At 36.8% G+C, this 19,567-nt stretch overlaps 1 long non-coding RNA gene across 2 annotated transcripts in view; it reads left to right on the forward strand.

Moving 5' to 3' along the window:
* LOC110255654 overlaps positions 496 to 19,567 on the forward strand; it is a 65,938-nt gene continuing 46,866 nt past the window's right edge. For both annotated transcript variants that reach the window (XR_002336258.1, XR_002336257.1), the window contains exons 1-2: positions 496 to 659; positions 1,865 to 1,913. This is a non-coding gene — a long non-coding RNA (uncharacterized LOC110255654). The remainder of the gene's footprint in view (positions 660 to 1,864; positions 1,914 to 19,567) is intronic.

Here is a 19,567-nt window from a genome sequence, read left to right on the forward strand (position 1 = left end):
TGCCCCCTGAAGGCAGGCAGCAGGCGTGGGTGCAAAAGAAAGAGACGAAAAAGGAAAGGCGGGGTTTAAGAAATGTTGCAGTGAGTTTAGAAACATAAGGGGGCAAACTTACTACTTTGAACTTCCCGCTGTATTTGCCAGCGTGTGGTTTTGATCGCATCACTACATCAGTATTAAATTTTACATCAGGAGTTCCCGTTGTGGCTCAGCGGTTAATGAACCCGCCTAGCATCCATGAGGACATGGATTCCATCCCTGGCCTTGTTCATTGGGTTAAGGATCTGGCGTTGCCCTGAGCAGTGGTGTCGGTCACAGACGCGGCTCGGATTCTGCATTGTTGTGGCTGTGGCTGTGGCACAGGCCGGTGGCTACAGCTCCGATTAGACCCCAAGCCTGGAAACCTCCATATGCCCCAGGTGCGGCCCTAAAAAAACCAAAAGATTACAAAAAACAAAACAAAACAAAACAAAAAACAAAAAACTTACATCATTTCTACAGCAGGGTTAACACCTGGGAGCATCCCAGCTGACTGCTCTGCGCAGGCGCATCTGAGGAGGGTGGAGCCTCTGGATTCACCTTTCAGGTGGATGGAGGCTTCGTGGTCTGTGGCGTCCTGTCTCTCCTGACGTCAACCGGAGCTACTTCCCACCAGGAGAAAGGTACGAAGGGGTCTTTCCCTGCTCTGAGTACCCCCTGCTGACCCTCAAGTCAAGCTGTGGACCAGCCGTGCGTGGCGTGGGGGAGCCTAGAAGCCCGCGGGCTGGGCCCCTTTTAAATGGGGACATTTTTTTAGGAGACAGGAACAGCCGAGGGAGCTGAAAGCTCCCGGCTGCTGGTCCCTCGCTGTAGGCTGTCCTCAGGTTTGCAAATATCCTTCCGCTCCGTCTAGCATCACGTGTTCCCCTTCAGTGTACAGGACAGTGTCCACTCTTCCCTTGGTTTACAAAGTCCCGCTGCCTCCCTCCTCTGTCACTGCAGGATATAGTGAACGTGCTTTGAAATGCTCAGGTGGGGGCCTTGACCTTTGAGGAGCCTTACATGCCAAACCATTTGTGGTACCTCTCCCACACGGATTAAAAATAAAAGCAATTCTTAATTCATAAATGAAGACTAAAATATGCAGCGGAGTTTTTTAAATGCTTAAATTCTCGGATGCTTCTAATTGAAATATCAAATATCCTTCAAAAAATAGTTTGGGGAGTCTCAAATTTGTTGGCACCCTAAGTCTGGCTTTGCTGGCTTCTGGGTACCTTTTTACACTGATATGTGGACGGAGAAAGTAAATGAGGGATAGAGCTGCCCTGTTGAAACAAGAGAGCGTGGCAAGGCCTTGACATGGCAGCAGGTGATGACCAGGTGGAGATCTTTGTAATTTCTAAACTAGATCAGGTAATCTAGCCTATTTGTTATTTTGTCTTTCTGGTAGCACAAAAAAATTTTATGACAAAGTTTCCCTTGATAAGCCTGTTTGAAGTATCCACTATGACGTACTATAAAACTATTTCAGAACCGTTTGTATTTTTCAATTTTCTCCAGATTATATTGCCAGAGTCCAGAAAACTGATCAAATAATAATTATTACAGTAAGACTGGTATTAGTGGGACAGTAGTGATAACATCACACATACCTAACACTTGCATCCACTTTGCAATTGACAAGGAATGTCATTTCCCAAATAGCTTCTCATTTGAACCTCATTTCAGCTGTGTGATGTAACAGTTATTAAAAGTCCTAGAAGTAAGTTAATGAGCCAACCTCCTTCACATCTTAACAGGGGCTTTCTGGAGATGGACTTTCTTGACACCTAAGATCAAAGCATTGTTACTAGCTTATAATCATGATTTTATTTATTTATTTTTGTAGGGAGCAAGGGAGAAGCCCCATCAACATGATAAAGAACACGCTATAAAAGGTACCAATACCTCTTTTCATAGAATCCTTACTTAAGGCATAGGGTAGCTGCTACCTCCTCTGGGAAGCCCACCTAGCTGCCCAGAAAGAGCATTCTTTGTTCTTTCCCTTGCTGCCAGAGGTACTTGATCAAAGCTTCTATGTGGGTTTCCTCTGTCATCTTGTACATGAGCAGCACGTAATCCAGTACTTAGCGCACAAAATAGATGCTCAGGAAATAATATTGACTGATCCATGATGCATATGAGTGAACGAATTGATAACATGATTCATAATTGGGACCACTTCTGTGGGTGGAAGGTGGTTCACCAAGTCGAGATTTCTTAATTTAGCGAGGGTTTATAGGCTGGAGGGTCAGAAGGGGCTCTAAAGTTTTAACTCGGAACTCCTCTTGTCTCAATCAAGTGTAGATTGACGCTGGCCCCCTTCAAGGGGCATCTTTTGAAATGCTTCAAAACGTGAGTAGCAGTCTTAAGAGATATCAGAATGTTAGATGTGTCTACCAGTCTCCAGGAGGGCCCCTTGCAATTCTGTCCTTCCCGTAAACTAAGAAATTTGTAGGAAATGGAATGCATTCTAGTTACTGTTTTAAAGGCTTGCAAAAATTCTCAAAGGCAGCAGCTTGTAGGCAAGGCTCCTGGCAACATTCTACTGATTTCTTAAGTATTCACTTCTGAAAAAGAGCAGGCGAACGTGGAAAGCGCAGCGGTTATCATTAGTGCTGATAAGCTGCTTGTCAGCACTCTGGCTCCACGTTATGCAGAGAAGCTGCAGGCTCTTCTCACTGATGAGCAGGAGAGCTAGTAAAAGGCTTCAATGGGGATATTTGAGACAGGTCTGCTGTGGCTTCAAACACGTAATCAGCAGAGTTCTTTATGGAAACCCAGTTGAAGCTCATCCTTCACACCTCGGTACATTAATAACATTAATTTCACTCAGCCTTTATAATCAGAGAGTCCCACCTACAGACACTCATTTGAAGATGTCTGAGGGCCCACACAAGTAGGGAGGTAATAATACTTCTCCTAAAGAAAACGGCTCCATGGAAAAGGTGGAGATTAGGAAGAGTAATAATTACACCTGAAATGTTAATAACTGGATATCTTTTTCTGAACTCTTACAAGTATTTACATTTAAAAAGATAAAATTGCTAAAAAAAAAATTAGAAGACGAATAAGAGCAGTTTCAGTGGAAAATGGGCAATTTTCTTTTTTGTTGTTGATGTTACTGACTAGTTTCCTTAGTGATTCTTCTATGTGAGCCTGGAAAACTGAAGGAGACTATTATTATGCAAAGCATTCTGGCACAAATGGCATCACATATCTCATACGATGGGGGGGATTTCTTGGGGAAAAAAAAAAAAGGAAGAAAAAAGAAAAGAAAAATGAAGCATTCAGTGTTTGGGGTTTTCAGTGAAAATTCATTGCCATGCTTGCCAATAATATCCTGCAGCTGGATGCTTGCTACTGCTCTACCAGGAGGGGAGAAACTAGAAATTCAAACAGCTTCATATTAAGCTCTTAAATTCAAGGTAGGGGATAATAGAATATAACTTTTAATGAATTTTAACATTTCTCTCTTCGCAAAGATCGCATAAGAAATAATATTCACAGATATTAGAGAGTACAGGTAGAAAACATTTATTTTTAAAATTTTGAGATAATATTGGTGAAAATGAGAAAAGCAAGCATTGTAGGTTTTTAAATTTGATATAAAGGAAACAAATGATGTCCTCCCATTAACAAAGCAATGAACTCAGCTACTCAGAACCCCAAATCTGTAATATTCGCACCATCTATCTGTAGCTTCTGTACTTCCTCTTGGCCCAGATGAGGGTTGGGTTTACTTAATGTACAAAGAAAATCAATCATGTCTATTTCTAATGTAGATTCAAGGCTCTCCCATCTTGAAAGAAATTCCTGGAGGGCTGTCGGGTTATGACAACTCTTCCCTTGGACTCTCTGCCAAGGCCAAGCTAATCTTGACTCAATCCTTCGTTCCCATCTTCTTCATCCATAAGATGAATCTTCAGTCTGGAAGGGGTGGAGGAAACAGAGAGGGAATTTACATGCATTCCCATCTCCAATTCCATGCACATTATATTCCAAGCTACTTAAGATCTTTAAATGCTTCATGGTATTTATTTCTGTAACACCGTAGTAATCTTGAAGAACAAAATAGTCATCGGAAGGCTAGAGAAATGCTAATGTGATTTGGATTTTTTTAAAAAAAATCCTTGTTATTGCTAATTTCAAATATATTTGAAAATAGAAATAATAAAACAAAATCCCTTAAACTTATTATACAGCTTCAGCAGTTACAAATTCATGTACTGTACCCTATTGCCTATAATATATCTACTTCCAGCCTACAAACTTTTTTTTTTTTTGCTTTTTAGGGCCACACCCACAGCATATGGAGGTTACCAGGATAAGGGTCAAATTGGAGCTGTAGCTATGGGCCTACACCACAGCAATACCAGATCTGAGCTATGTCTTTGACCTATACCACAGCTCATGGCAATGCCAGATCCTCAAACCAAATGAGCAAGGCAACGGATCAAACCTGCGTCCTCACAGATGCTAGTCAGCCTCGTTAACCATTGAGCCACAATTGAACTCCCCAGCATGCAAACTTTTGAAGTAAATCCAAAACATCCTATTATTTTATCTCCCCCTTTCAGTATATGTCTCTAAAAGAACTCACAATATTATGAAAATGTCAATATCCTAGCTAAAAATTGAACGATAATTTAAAAAATATTATCAAATATCCGGTAAGCATTCAAACTTCCCATATCACATAAATGCTGTAAGTGGATTTATTTTGTAGATAATTTGAATCAGAACCCAAATAAGTCCATATGTGATAGTTGATTTTTTTTATGTTTCTTTTAATTGTTAGTTTTCTTCTCTATCTCTACTTTCTCTCCCTCTTTTATTTCTTGCTTTTGCTGTGTTGTTGTTAGAGAAATCAGGTTGATTTTATGTACTTGAACAGTTTCCTGTCTTCTATATTTCCTCAACACTGGTAATTGGATCTAGAGGTTTGATAAGAATTGGATTAGGTATTTTTCCAAGACAATTTCATGAGTGGTGAGGTGTTCTGTCAGAAGGCAAAAAATGTCCAATTTTCTCTCTTTTGTGATGTTAGCAGATATTGATGTTCAAGCCTTAGCTCAAGATTCCTTTTCTTCCTAATGGCTTCAGTTATTGGCCGGGATGCTATAATAATAAAGTGAAACTTCCTCTGATCTACTCTTAGATTATCCAGTGATATGTTAGCATGGGAAAAGCAGGATAAATGTTTGATTCTTTCTCTTTATGAAATCATTTCCAAAATAAAGAGTTCAGTTCCTGGCATATTCCAATGATGATCAATTAGGGTGGGATTTTTTTTGGTTGTTGTTTTTTGAAGGTTTTTTGGTATTACCATGAATTCGTGGAAGTAAATGTTTAATATATTTCAGTACATTGTACATAATTATTTTCATTAGTATTCAAATTATTTCAGCCCATGGGAGGCTCTTCAGTTTGGCTCTTGAGATCTTTTGAAACTTAGTTTTTGATAGATTCATGGCTATCGTGTCTTACAAGATATATTAGGTGTCTTACAAGATATATTAGGCATCTTGTATGTTTCCTGCCCCAGGCCTGGATAATCTTTTTGCTAAGGATCTTCGGATTCTTTTCAGTAGGAAATGGTCTGTGGAGAACAGAGCTTGGATTTTAGGTCAAAATATGTAGGCATATGTCACACCTAAGTTGGCCACTGTTTCCTTTCAGTAGACAGAACCAGGTGTAAGTTCTTATTTTTTTAAAGAGAAAATATTTCAGGCCCAGTATCAAATTTTCTTTGAATATTCAGGTTTTACATTTGTATTTTCTTCTTTGCTGTCAATTTCAGCTTTAAGAACATAATGGTTTTTATGTCAATGTCTGTCTAGTCATTTTTGTTCTCTGAAGCTCACTTTCTGGAAGATTCTTCAGGAAAGATTTAAGGGTTATTTATCATGAACCTGTATGTTGTTAACAATTTGTGGGTAACTGGATATAAAATCCTGTCTTATGCTTTGTTCTTTGGACATCTTAGAAAAGTTACTCCACTGTCTTCTGTCATTGCTGGCCTTCAAGAGTATTGCCATTATTAAGTCTAACTGCAGTGTGAATTTCTTTTTTGCTTGGAATTTTTATCTTTAAGGTTCAGTGATTTTATTAAATATTTTGGTGTATTAGGGTTTTTTTATTACTACTGTAATAAAAGACCACAAACTTAACAGGTTAAAAAAACACAAATTTGTCATCCAATTCTGTAGGTCAGATATCCAAAATGGGTCTCATTGGGCTAAAATCAAGGTATCAGCAAATATACATTCCTCTCTGGAAGCTCTCAGGGACAGTCTGTTTCTGCGTACCTTCCAGCCTCTAGAGGCCACCCACATTCCTTGGGTGATGGACCCCTTCCTCCTTCTTCAGTGCCAGCACCATCACATCTCCCTTGACCTTTAGAAGTCACATCTCCTTCCCACAACAGCCAGGAAAAATTCTCCTCCTTTAAGGATTTTGTGTGATTAGATTTGGGCTCATTCAGATAACACAAGATAATCTCATCTCAAGGTCCTTAACCTTATTACACCTGCATGCAAAGTCCCTCTATCACCCAAGGTAACACACAGTGCATCAGATTAGGGTGGAGACATCTTTGGGGAGCTGTTTACCACACATGATATTGTCTCCTCTGGGTCAGTTTCCCAGGAACATGGTGGATCAATTCAATATGGAGTTTTCAAATCTTAACCTTATGTTTGAAACCTTTTCTTGAATTACAGCTTTTTGTTCTATTCCATTGCATTGCTCTACTTTTCCAGGGACTTCTATTACATATGCTGGAGCTTCTTTACTAGCTTCTAATTTATCAGTTTCATTCTAGTTCTTTTTATTTCTTTTTTTATTTCTATTGTATTTCTTTTTTTCACTTATTCTCTTAATTGTAAATTTATCTTAATGTGTATTATTCATTTACTCTTGTGTTTAGTTTAGTCTTTATTCTTGAATACTTTTTTAAAATTCTCTTTTGGGTCTTATCACTTTATAATAGAATTTTTAAGAACAGTTTTATATAAAACAAAAACTGAGCAGATAGAGTTCCTACATGTTCCCCTCCCCTAAGAGACTTTCTCCATTTATTAGCATCTAACATTATTGAGGTTTACCTATTACAATTAATTAACCAATCTTGATATGTTATGACTAAGTCATGTCCGTAATTTACATTAAGATTCATTCTTTGTGTTGAACAGGACTTTGGGTTTTAATGCATGCACAGTGTCATATATCCTCCACTATAAAACCCCATAGAAGAGTTTCTCAGCCTTAAAAATACCCTATGAATTGGTGTTCCACCTATTTATCCAGCATTTCTTCCCCTAAGCCCCTGGAAACCATTCATCTTTTACTTTGTCTAAAGTTTTGCTTTTTCAACTATGGTCATAATATTTAGAATTGAAGAATATTTCAGCTTTTTTGATGACTTTGTTCATGTAATGGGTATGCATTTAAAGTTCCTCCACATGTTTTCATGATTTTATAGCTCATTTTTTCTTATTCTTGAGCAATATTCCATTGTACCACAGTTGTAGATCCAGCCACTCACTAATAGACTCCTTGGTTGCTTCTGGTTTCTCATGATTATGAATAAAGCTACTGCAAACATGCCATGCATGTGTACCCTTTTGTGTGGATATATGATTTCAAATCCACTGGATAAATATCTAGGAATGTAATTGCTAGATAGTAAAACTGTGTTTACCTTTCCAAGAAACTGTCAAATAGTCTTCCAAAGTGGCAGTAAAATTGTGCATTTGCACCAGCAAAGGTGACAGTCACTGCTGGCCCTGCATCAGGGCCAAAATCAAGTTTTGGAACTTAGCCATTCTAATAGGTGTGTAGTGGTACTTCATTGTTGTTTAGTTTAAAATTAGCTGCTGAGCATCTTTTCCTATGCATATTTGTCATCTATACATCTTCTTGTTGAGGTGTCTATTCAGTTCTTTCCCATTTTTCAATTGGATTGTTTTTTTTTTTCTATGATTGAATTTTAAGAATCTGTTGTGTATTTTGGAGGCAAGTTCTTTATCATATGTATGTTTTCCAAATATTTTCATCTGTTATGTGGCTTATTTTTTTTATTCTCTTAGGAGTATCTTAGAGTAGAGCGGAAGGTTTTAGTTTTAATAAAGTATAAATTATTAGTTTTTTTTTTTCAAGGAAAATGCTTTTCATGTTGTATGTAAAAACTTATTGCCATATCGAAGGTCATTTAAATGTTCTCCTGTGTTATTTTCTAGAAGTTTCGTAGCTTTGTGCCTGCCTTTTAGGTCTATGATGTATTTTGAGTTAATTGTCAAAGGTATAAGATCTTTTTCTAGAGTCAAACTTTTTTTTTTTTTTTGCATATCGATGTCCAGTTCTTTCAGCATCATTTGTTGACAAGACTATCTTCTCTCCATTGAATGACCTTTGCTGCTTTGTCAAAGATCACTTGACTTATATGTATGAATTTATTTCTGGACTCGCTACCTATTGTGTTTCATTGATATAATTGTCTAGTCTTTAGTGAATACTGTGCTGTCTTGATTAGTTTAACTTTTTGGTAACTTGAAGATACTTCTCTATTTTTTTCCAGCATTGATTTGGCTCTTGTGGGAATTTTGCCTTTCCATATAAACTTTAAAATCAGCTTGTTATAGCCACAAAATGAGATTTTGATTGGGATAGCATTAGATCTACTCAGGAATAATTGGCATCTTAACAATGTTATCTTCCTACCGATGAACACAGAAAATCCATTTGTTTCAAATTTAATTGATTTCTTAGAGTTTTCTAATTTTCTTCACTTAGCTCCTGTATATTTTTGTTAAATTTATACCTAAGTAGTTTATTATTTTCATGCTAATGTAACTAATATTGTGACTTTAATTTCAAATTCCAATTTTTTATTGCTGGCATATAATAATCAACTATTGTATATTAACCATAGTCCTGTAACCTTTATATAGTTGCTTATTAGTTCCAATATGTTTTGTTTTGTTTTTCTACTCTGGATTTTTCTTCATAAACACTTGGGTCATCTGCCAAGACAGCTTTATATCTTCCTTCTCAATGTGTATACCTTGTATTTTTAAAAGCCATATTGTATTAGCTAGAATTTCCCATACAGTGTTGAATAGGAACAATGCCTTGTTCTCATATTTAGGGGAAAGGCATTGAATTTCTCCCTAAATATATGTTAGCTATTTATGTCTGATATATATTGTTCTCCAATGTTCTTTATTAAGTTGAGAAAGTGCTCCACTGTTCCTAGCTAATTGAAAGTTTTGATAATGAATATGTAGTTTTGTCAAATTTTTTCTGTAACTGTTGATGTATTTATGATTTTTCTTCTTTAGCCTGTTGATATGATTGATTATATTGACTGATATTTGAATTGTGAACCAGCTCTGCTTTGCATACTTGAAATAAGCCCCACTTAGTCATTGCTGTGTAATTCCTCTTATACATTGTTCGAATTTTTCAATTTGATTTGCTGATATTTTGCTGAGGATTTTCACATCTACATTCATGAGAGATAGGGCCTTTTTTTTTTTTTTTTTCTTCTCTGGTAATGGCTTGATCTGGTTTTGGTGTTTTGGTAATGCTGGCCTCATAAAATGGGTTAGAAAGTAGTCTCTCCGCTACTATCTTCTAGAAGAGATTATAGAGAATTGACTCCATTTCTTCCTTGAATGTTTAATAGAATCACCAGTAAAACCATCTGGGCCTGATGCTTTCTTTTTGGAGGGTTATTAATTATTTATTTACTTTTTTTTCGTAACTATGGGTGTATTCACATTATCCCTCCTGTGTGAGTTTGTGCAATAGGTGTCTCCCAAGGTTAGGTCTATTTCATCAAAGTTACCCAATTTATGATCACAGAGTTCATAATATTCCTTTAGGATTCCTTTAATGTCCATGAGACCAATAGTGATCTCCTCTCTTTCATTTCTGATTTTAGTAATTTATGTCTTTTCTTAGTTTATAAATTTTACTGATCTTTTCAAAGTATCAGCTATTGGTTTAGTTGATTTTTCTCTATTGATTTTGTTTTCAGTTTTATTGATTTCTACTCTATAGTCTTTTCTTCTGCTTGCTTAGATTTATATTGCTCTTACTCTATTTTCATAAGATGAAATTCATGTTATTGATTTTAGATTTATCTTCTTTTTAAATATGTGAAGTCAGTGCCATAAATTTGTCTGTAAGAACGAATTCCAGTAGTTGCATATCACAATTTTAGATGAGTTTTATTTTCATTTAGTTAAAATTTTTTTAAATTCTCCCCACCCATGTGTTTTAGAAGTGTGTTGTTTAGGAATTTCTGTTGTGGCTCAGGAGAAACAAATCTGACTAGGATCTCTGAGGATCCCTGGCTTCGCTCAGTGGGTTGAGGAACCAGCATTGCCAGGAGCTGTGGTGTGGGTTGCAGACAAGATTCAGATCTTTCATGGCTGTGGTTGTGGCATAGGCCATTGGCTGCAGCTCCAATTTGACCCCTAGCCTGGGAAGCTCCATATGCTGTATGTGTGGCTCTAAAAAAGACCAAAAAAAAAAAAAAAAAAAAAAAAAAAAAAGGTGGTGTTTAATCTCTAAATTTTTGGGATTTTATAAGTATGTCTCTATTATTTTCTAGTTTAATTTTATTGTGATCTGAAGGCATCCCTTACATTATTTCTAGTCTTTAATGTCTTAAGATGTGTTTCATGGCCCAGAATGTGGCCTATCTTGGTGAATGTTTCATGTGATCTTGAGAAGAATGTATATTCCATTGTTGTTGGATCCAGTTGACTGATGTTAAGATTAACTATATCCTTAATGATTTTTTGCTTACTGGATCTATCAAAAGTGAAAGAAGGGTATTGAAGACTCCAACTGTATTTATTAAATTTATCTATTTCTCTTTGCATTTCTATAAGTTTTTGTCTCATGTATTTTAGTGCTGTGTTGTTAGTATATGCATATTCAATATTGTATTTTACTCTTGGAGAATTGACTACTTTAACATTATTCAATGCCTCTCTTTATCCCTGCTTTCTCTTGTTCTGAAGTCTGCTTTATCTTAATATAGTTATTCCAGCTTTCTTTTGATTAGTATTAGCATGGTACATCTTTCACCATCCCTTTACTTTTAAGCTATCCCTGTCTTTATTTTTAGCTGCATCTGTGGTATGAGAAAGTTCCCAGGCCAGAGATCATTCATGTACCACAGCAGTGACCCAAGCCACAGCAGTGACAATGCTGTATCCTTAACCCACTGAGCCACCTGGGAACTCCTATCTTTATATTTAAAGCGGGTTAGTGTAGACAATATACACTTAAAAAAAAATCTACTCTGGGAAGTTCCCATTATGGCTCAGCAGTAATGAAACTGACTAGTATCCATGCAGATGAGGGTTCAATCCTTAGTTCCACTCAGTGGGTTAAGGATCCAGTGTTGCTGGATCTGAGGTATAGATGGCAGATATGTCTTGGATCTGGCATTGCTGTGGCTGTGGTGTGAGCTGGCAGCTGCAGGTCAGATTCACCCCCTGGTCTGGGAATTTCCATATGCCACAAGTGTGGCCCTAAAAAAGAAAAGAAAATATACTCTGACAGTCTCTGTCATTTAATTGGTATATTTAGGTCATTCTCATTTAATGTTATTGGTATAGTTGGGTTTATATCTACCATAATTATAATGGTTTTATACTTATTGCTCTTATCTTTTTTCTTTGTATTTCCCTTACTATCTGCTTCTCTAGTATTATTTGAATACTTAATATAATTCCATTTTCTCTGTTCCCTTAGCATTGCAATTATACTTTAAAAAAAATTTGTTAGTGCTGCCCTAGAGTTTGCAAATATACATTTTCATATAGTTTAAGTTCATTTTCAAAAAACACTAGTGGTTCACAAGATACATAGATACTTTTAAACTGAGTATTCATACTTATCTCCTCCCATTCCATATAATATTGCTGTCATTACTTATCCATATAATATAATCACCCAACACACTGCTCTTCTTATTACTATTAACAAGTCACTATTTGCTATAGCCATTAAAAATGAGAAAAAATATTTTCTTTACCTTTATTTACTCCTTTAACGTTCTTCCTTTCTCTTCGGAGGTAGGCATTTTTGACCTGTATCCTTTTCTTTCTCTCTGAAGAACTTTTTATTTTTTATTATTTCTTGCAAGGAAAGTCTGCTGATGATAGATTTTTATTTTTCTGAGGACTCTGTATGTCTACTTCATTTTTAAGGATTTTTTTTTGGGTAAAGAATTCCAGGTTAGTTTTTTAGTGTGTTTTTTTTTTTTTTTTTTCCTCAATGATCTAAATATTTTACTCTATTCTCTTGTTGTTTGCCTGGTTTTTGACAAGTAGTCTGATTGGTTTCTGATAAGTAGTCTGGTGTAATTATTATCTTTTCCCTCTATAAGTGCATTAGCCTACTAAAGTTGCCATAGCAAAATATCACAGACCAAGTGACTTTCACAATAGAAACTTATTTTCTCACAATTCTGGAAGCTAAAAGTCTAAGATCAAGATACTGGCAGGTTTGCTTTCTCCTGACGCCTCTCTTTGGCTTGCAGATAGCATCTTCTCACTGTGTCCTCATGTGGCCTTTTCTTGCTGCATGGGCATCCTTGGTGTTGCTCTTCTTATAAGGGCACTAGTCATATTGAATTAAATCCCACCCTTATATAACCTTATTTAACTTTAATTACATACTTCAAGGCAGTCAGCATATGAATTTTGGAGGGGAAACAATTCAGTCCATGATAACAAGTAAGGTGTTTCATCCTCTGGCTTCTTTCAGGATTTTCTCTTTGTCTTTGGATTTCTGCTGTTTAAATATCATAAGCCTAAATTTAGCTATTTTGGTGTTTCTCCTGTTTTGTGTTGTCAGAGTTTCACAAATCTTTGGTTTTGTATCTGTCATTAATTGTGGATAATGATGGTCATTGTTGCCTTAAATATTTCTCTTTTTTCTCTTTTCTTTCTCTCTCCCTGCCTTTTTCCTTCCTTCCTCCCTACCTCCCTCTCTCCCTTTTTTTTTCTTCTCTTTCATCCATGTGATATTATAATTACATGTGTCGTATCTTTTATAACTGTTAAGAGTTCTTGGATATTATGTTCCATTTTAATTTTTTATTTTCCCTTTGCATTTTACACTAGGTAGTTTGTATAGACATGGCTTCAACTTGAGTGATTCTGTCCACAACTCTGTTAAGTCTATGGTGAGCCCAGAAAAGACCTTCTAATTTGTTCCAGTGTTTTGGATTTGTAGCCCTTCCTTTTGATTCTTTTTAAAAGAATCTCTCTGCTTACCCATCTGTGCTTATATGTTGTCTACTTTTTCTGTCAAAGCCCTTATTATAGTCATCATGGCTGTTTTAAATTCCCTGACTAATACGGAAATCTATATCAAATCTGTCAGGTTCTGATGCTTGCTTTGTTCAGACTGAGTGTTTCACGCCTTTTAGCAGGCTTTGTAGTTTTTGTTGAAAGCTGGAAACAATGTTGCGTAATAGAAACTGAGGCATTTAGGCTTTTAGTGTGAGGTTTTATGTTCATCTGGCTGGGCGTTGAGCCGTTTACTCTTTGCTGTAACTGTAGATGCCAGAGGAGTCAGTATTCTCTGGTTTCTTCAGTTTGTTTTCTCCCCTGGTGTCTTTGGATTTGTCTGAGAATTTCTCCAGGAGTCTGTGTCCTGCAGCTCTTTCCATTGTACCTCATTGTCATTATCCTGGGGCCCTATCTATATGATGGGAAGATAGTGGGGAGGAAGGGGAAATCACGGTATTGAATTTTATGATGAAATCTCTATTATTTAGGGGGTCTAAGCTTCAGACGTGCTTATTAGCCTTATTTATTTGGTCTCCCCTGATTTGAGATAGGAAGGCTGGAGGAGATTAGCGCTGGCCAGTTGCCCCTCCTGCATGGAGATAAGGCTCTGGTGATCAAGTTTTCCTTGGAGGCAGGACTTTGTTATGGAGGAAGCTCTGGGTATGGTTGCAAACAAATGACTACCTTTCCCTTCTTCCAGAAACAGGAGGGGATTTTTCTCTAATTGTAACCCCGAGAACCTGGTTCAACTTTTGGATGTAAAACTCCCTCAAGTGTGGGAGTCCCCTAACACTGGCCTCAGGAGTTTTTAATCTCTCGTGCTAGCCAATTTTTACCCTCCAGAAATTCATCAAAATTAACATTTAACTGTTTCTGCCAGTTGCTGGCTCCAAAGGCTTCTGGCTCAGGTACGCTGATCTCCGCTTGAATTTCTGGGTTCACTTGAGAAATAAAATATTGCCTGCCACATCAGTAAACAAAGGATGTCATAGCCATCAGTGATGGCAGCCACCTCCCTAGGTGAGCCAGTGATCCCTGAGGGAACTCAGGAAGGAAACAAAGACTACCTGATGTCTAGCAGCCATCAGGCTGCAGCCACTGCTGAAGCTGAGCTCCGAGGAAACTCAGGATGTGAAATCACAGGATACTGGCCCCAGATAGCTGAGGTGCATATCAGAGGAATGATTTCGGTGAACCCTGACTCCTGCATCCTCTCATGCATAGAAAAGTGCTAAATTCCTTAACTTGAGCTCCCTACTTTTATTAACAGTAATCTTTTGTTCCCACTATCTGCCCTTTGTTGCAAAACTTGTATGTATCTTTGCTCTGACCTCACCTCCTCAGAGCAGTTTTCTCAGAGATGCTGCCTCCCAGTTTTCGCCACTGAATAAAACAACTCTCAAACTTTTAGGATTTTTTTTTTTTTTTTTTTTTTTTTTTTTTGTCAGAACACATGTTTCTTCAGATTTTGGCTAGTCAGTCCTGTGACCTCGGTTCTCTGATGAATCTAAGAACAATGATTTTCAGTTTGTTCAGCAACTTTGTTTTCGTGATGGAGTGACTTCTAAGATCATTGTATATCGGAGTTAAAACTCAAAGTCTTATTTATTTTTAATTCTTATGTCTTTATTTTCCTATCTTCTATAATTTTCTTTATTTCCCTGAACTGATTTTGAAACATGAGGTTACAGGTTTTAATCTATTTTGTGCATATGCCCTTCTGACATTTTTCTCTTGTTTTTTATTATTCCTTTAACTGTGGTGAAATTACTAAGGATTCAACCACAACTATTTTCTGTTGTTCATTCTTGGTTTCAGAAATTTTAAAAAAGAAAGAGTGGATCAAGATAGCCCCTTTAACTTTATGACCCTAAAGTTCTTTTACTTTTATTTTCAGGGCCTCACTAATGGCATATGGATCTTCCCAGGCTAGAGGTGTCAAATCAGAGCTGCAGCTGCCCGTCTACACCACAGCCACAGCAACGTGGGAGCTGAGCCACATCTGTGACCTACACTACAGCTCACAGCAAGGCCGGATTGCCAACCCACTGAGCGAGGCCAGGGATCAAACCCGCATCCTCATGGATACTGGTTGGATTTGTTTCCACTGTGCCACAATGGGAACTCCTGACCCTAAAGTTTCATGTTCCATTATTTTCACAAAGTGTTAAACTTCATATAATATAAATGGTCCTTGGCTTCTTGAGATTTCTTGTCTTTGTCCTTCTTCCCAAGTGTTGTCTAGTTCTATTTCCTTTGACCTGTGGACTAAATTGTGCCCCCCCCCCCCCCCCGCAACCCAAATTCATTTGTTGAAGCCCTGACACTCAGTATAACTGGATTTAATGGTAAAAGGGCCTATAAGAAGGTTAATAATGGTTAAGTGAGGTCATAATTGAGGCCTTAGGCCCATAGGACTGGGGTTTCCACACCAAGTGAGTAAGACGCCAGGGACCCCTCTCTTTTCATGTGCACATGATGGAAAGGCCATATGAGGACCCAGAAAGCTGGCAGGTGTCTACAGCCAGAAAGAGAACTCTCATCAGGATCAGATTTTCCAGCACCTTGACCATGGATTTCTAGCCTCTGGAAAATCATTTCTCTTGTTAAGCCACCAATCTCTGGTGTTTTGTTCTGGCAGCCCCAGTTGTCTTATACACCCCCTTAGCCACGTCCTATTCAATTTACATTCTGTTCCTCTGAGTTCCTCTGTAGTGTAGGACTTTGTCTTGGAGGAGAGATTTGGAGAGTTAGTTTGGGGGACATAATAGGGTCTATGCTGCTTTCATTTCTGGACACCTTATTCACAAAACCCCTCACATTTTTAGCTGCTACTAAAATTGGCCCATCACTCTACCCAGTGTAGCTTTAGCTATTTGGGTTCTCTGATTTTCAGATTTTTCAGATACCGCATTGCTTCCCTCTTCTTTTTTATACGCAGATACTACATGTGTCTTATCCTACGCCTACCCCTAGTCTAGTTAATATATTTGTTGGGGTGGTTAACTTAGATACACTAAACGACACTACCACTCCTGTTTCCCCAGTATTCCAATAATTAGTTATTACTGGACTTGCTATTAATACCTATTGATATTTTATAATTGAATATTAAATACATTATTTCCAAGCAGAGAGCAAAAGAAAATCAAGATTAATAGGTGCCAGAAATAATTATACCAATTTTTAAAGATTATCAAACCATTAAAATACCGTAGACAAAGCGTTCTTGATTTTTTTTCTGGTAATGTATTAAAAGAACGTATTTTACTATCTCAGCAGTAGTATGATGTACTAGTAGATACTTTAAATTGCAAGGGACAGAAATGTAACTCAAGCTAGCATAATAATTTATTTCAAGCTAGCGTGATAGACCTCTTGGCTCAGGAAACCAAATTGCTTGCTTGTAGTGAACTAGGTCCCTGTAAGGATCTTCCAGAAGGAAACCAGAGCCTCATTGCAGGATCTCCCTCTTTCCTACATCTGCCTTTGCTTGACTTTGTACTCACTTCGTATAAATTTTCCTGATAACAACCAAAAAACTGCTAGCACTCCTCCTTTTACATCTTTCTAGGAAAATACTCAGAAAAAGTGCTTTTCCTCCAACTCCAAATATAACAATCCTGGAGAAGCGCTTTCTTGGTCTAGATTGTATCACCTGCTCATGCTGCAACAACTGCTGGACAGAGAAATGAAATGCTTTGATTGGACCTGGAACAGTAATGGTCCAACTTCATGTCTGTGGAGGGAAGGTATTGCAGCTCCATTTAGCACCACAGTCATAGAGCAAGAGAAGCAGATCTTGGACAGAAACAATTTCCTGATGTCAAGAACTAAACAAGGTGCATCTGAGATTAATGTAGTAATTGTACATGAGAGGTGCTGGTTAGGATTCATGATCTGCTGGAGATTAAGCTCTAGTGGTGAACAAAACGATGTAGCACTTAACAAGCCTGATTCCAAAACTTCACCAAGTGCAATGGAATTAATAAGGGTATTTGAATTATTTGCAGAAGGCACAAGCCTTGAGGGGCAAAGCTAGTGTGCCTGTAGGTAGTTGTCTTTATTTTTATGTTCATCAGTAGGAATTGATATTTATTGAAGTATAAATACAGTGGCAACAGACACATCTTAAATATATAGGTTAATAAGTTTTGACAAATATAACTCAAATTTCAATGAAAATACAGAGTGCTTTCACATTCTTAAAGTTTCCTTTACTGCCTGTATCCATTAAATTCTAACACTGAGAGGCAGCTACTCTTGCAGTTTCCGTCACTGTAGATTAGTTTTGCCTGTTTCTGAACTGCACACAAATGGAACTATATGGAAGCATTCTTTTGTGTTGGATTCTTTCTCTCAACATAATGTTTTTTGAATTCTATGCATACTATTATGTGTATTTTCATTTTTGTTACCAAGAAGTATACTATTAAGAATTTTGTGTATCTATTTTCTTGTTGTTGGATGAAGAATTTGTTTTCCTTTTTTTTTTTTCCATATGTGACGGACACTTTTTTATTTTTTTGAAAGTATTGTTGGTTTACAGTGTTGCATTAATTTCAGATATACAGCAAAGTGATCAGTTTCATATATGTACTATGTAACAATATAAAAATGATAAATATATATTTTAGATTCTTTTCCATTATAGGTTATTACAAAATATTGAGTATAGCCCTGTGCTATAAAGTAGGACCTTGTTAGTTTTCTGCTTTACATATAGTACTGTGTATACATTAACCTCAAACTCCTAATTTATCACTCATCCTCAGCCCCACTACCACCTTGAGTAACCAGAAGTTTATTTTCTATATCTATTTCTATTTCATAAATATTTTGTTCTTTTGTATCAATTTTATTAAATTCCACATATAAGTGATATCATATGATATTTGATATTCATATGTCCTGACTTCACTCAGTATGAGGACCTCTCGTTGCATCCATGTTGCTTGAAGTGGCATTATTTCATTCTTTTTATGGCTTAATAATATTCCATTGCATATATGTACCACATCTTCTTTATCCATTCCACTGTTGATGGACATTTAAGTTGCTTCCATGTCTTAGCTGTTGTAAATAGTGCTGCAGTGAACTTTGGGGTGCATGTAACTTTTCTAATTAGAATTTTCTCCAGATATATGCCCAGGAGAGGGATTGCTAAAAAATAGAATGGTAGTTCTATTTTTAGTTGTTTTTTTTTTTCATTTTTTTGGCTTTTAGGAATAATACTTTTTGTTCAAGTCTTGTTGTAGACATATGTTTTTATTTCTCCAGGAGTGAAATTGCTGGGCATGTGCTTGTTTAAAAAAAATATACCCAATGGTTTTCCAAAGCCATTGCACTCCCATCAGCAGTATATGAAAAATCCAGTTGCTTCATAACCTCACCAACATTGTGTATTATCAGTTTTCTTAAATTTAGCCACTCTAGTGGGTGTTAAGTATCTCATTTTGGTTTTTAACTTGCATTTACGTGATAACTAACACTAGACTATACTTTATTGAGTACTTAGCAACCATTTTATGTATTTTTTAAATAATGGCTTTTTAAATGCTTTATTTGATCAATAGTTATTTTAGGTATAAGTTCTTTATTAGATATTTGTAATATGCATATTCTTTTAGCTGGCAAATTCTTTATAAACTTTCATTGGTCTTGAAGCATCTTTATTCTCAAAGGGTATTTATGCTGGTTATAGAATTCTAAGTTGTATACTTTCTTTGACACTTTAAAGATGATGTTTCATTATATTCTAAACTGAATTTTTCTGATAAGGAGTTAACTGTCATTTTTATCATTGTTCACCTGGAGGTGAAGTATTTTTCCCTCTGAATTCTTTTAAGACTTACTCTTTATATCTTGTTTTCATCCTCATAGAAAAACATCGTTTCTATGTTGTCCCGGATTTTCTTATGCCACAGTATTTCAAATTCTACATCCTAACTGGAAGCAGAAGTTTGATAAATAGTATAATAAAGGTTTTAAAAGACCAGAGTGAGCTTGAAATTAGCCAAAATCACCAAAAATAAAATTTTCTATATGAAAAGAATACTTTTTTTGTTTGTTTTTGCTTTTTAGGGCCGTACCCATGGCATATGGAGGTTCCCAGGCTAGGGGTCTAATCGAAGCTACAGCTGCCAACCTACACCACAGCCTCAGCAATGCTAGATCCAAGCTGTGTCTGTGACCTACACCACAGCTCACAGCAATGCTGGATCCTT

The sequence above is a fragment of the Sus scrofa genome, chromosome 10 (genome assembly GCF_000003025.6).
Source record: "Sus scrofa isolate TJ Tabasco breed Duroc chromosome 10, Sscrofa11.1, whole genome shotgun sequence".
NCBI lineage: Eukaryota > Metazoa > Chordata > Mammalia > Artiodactyla > Suidae > Sus > Sus scrofa.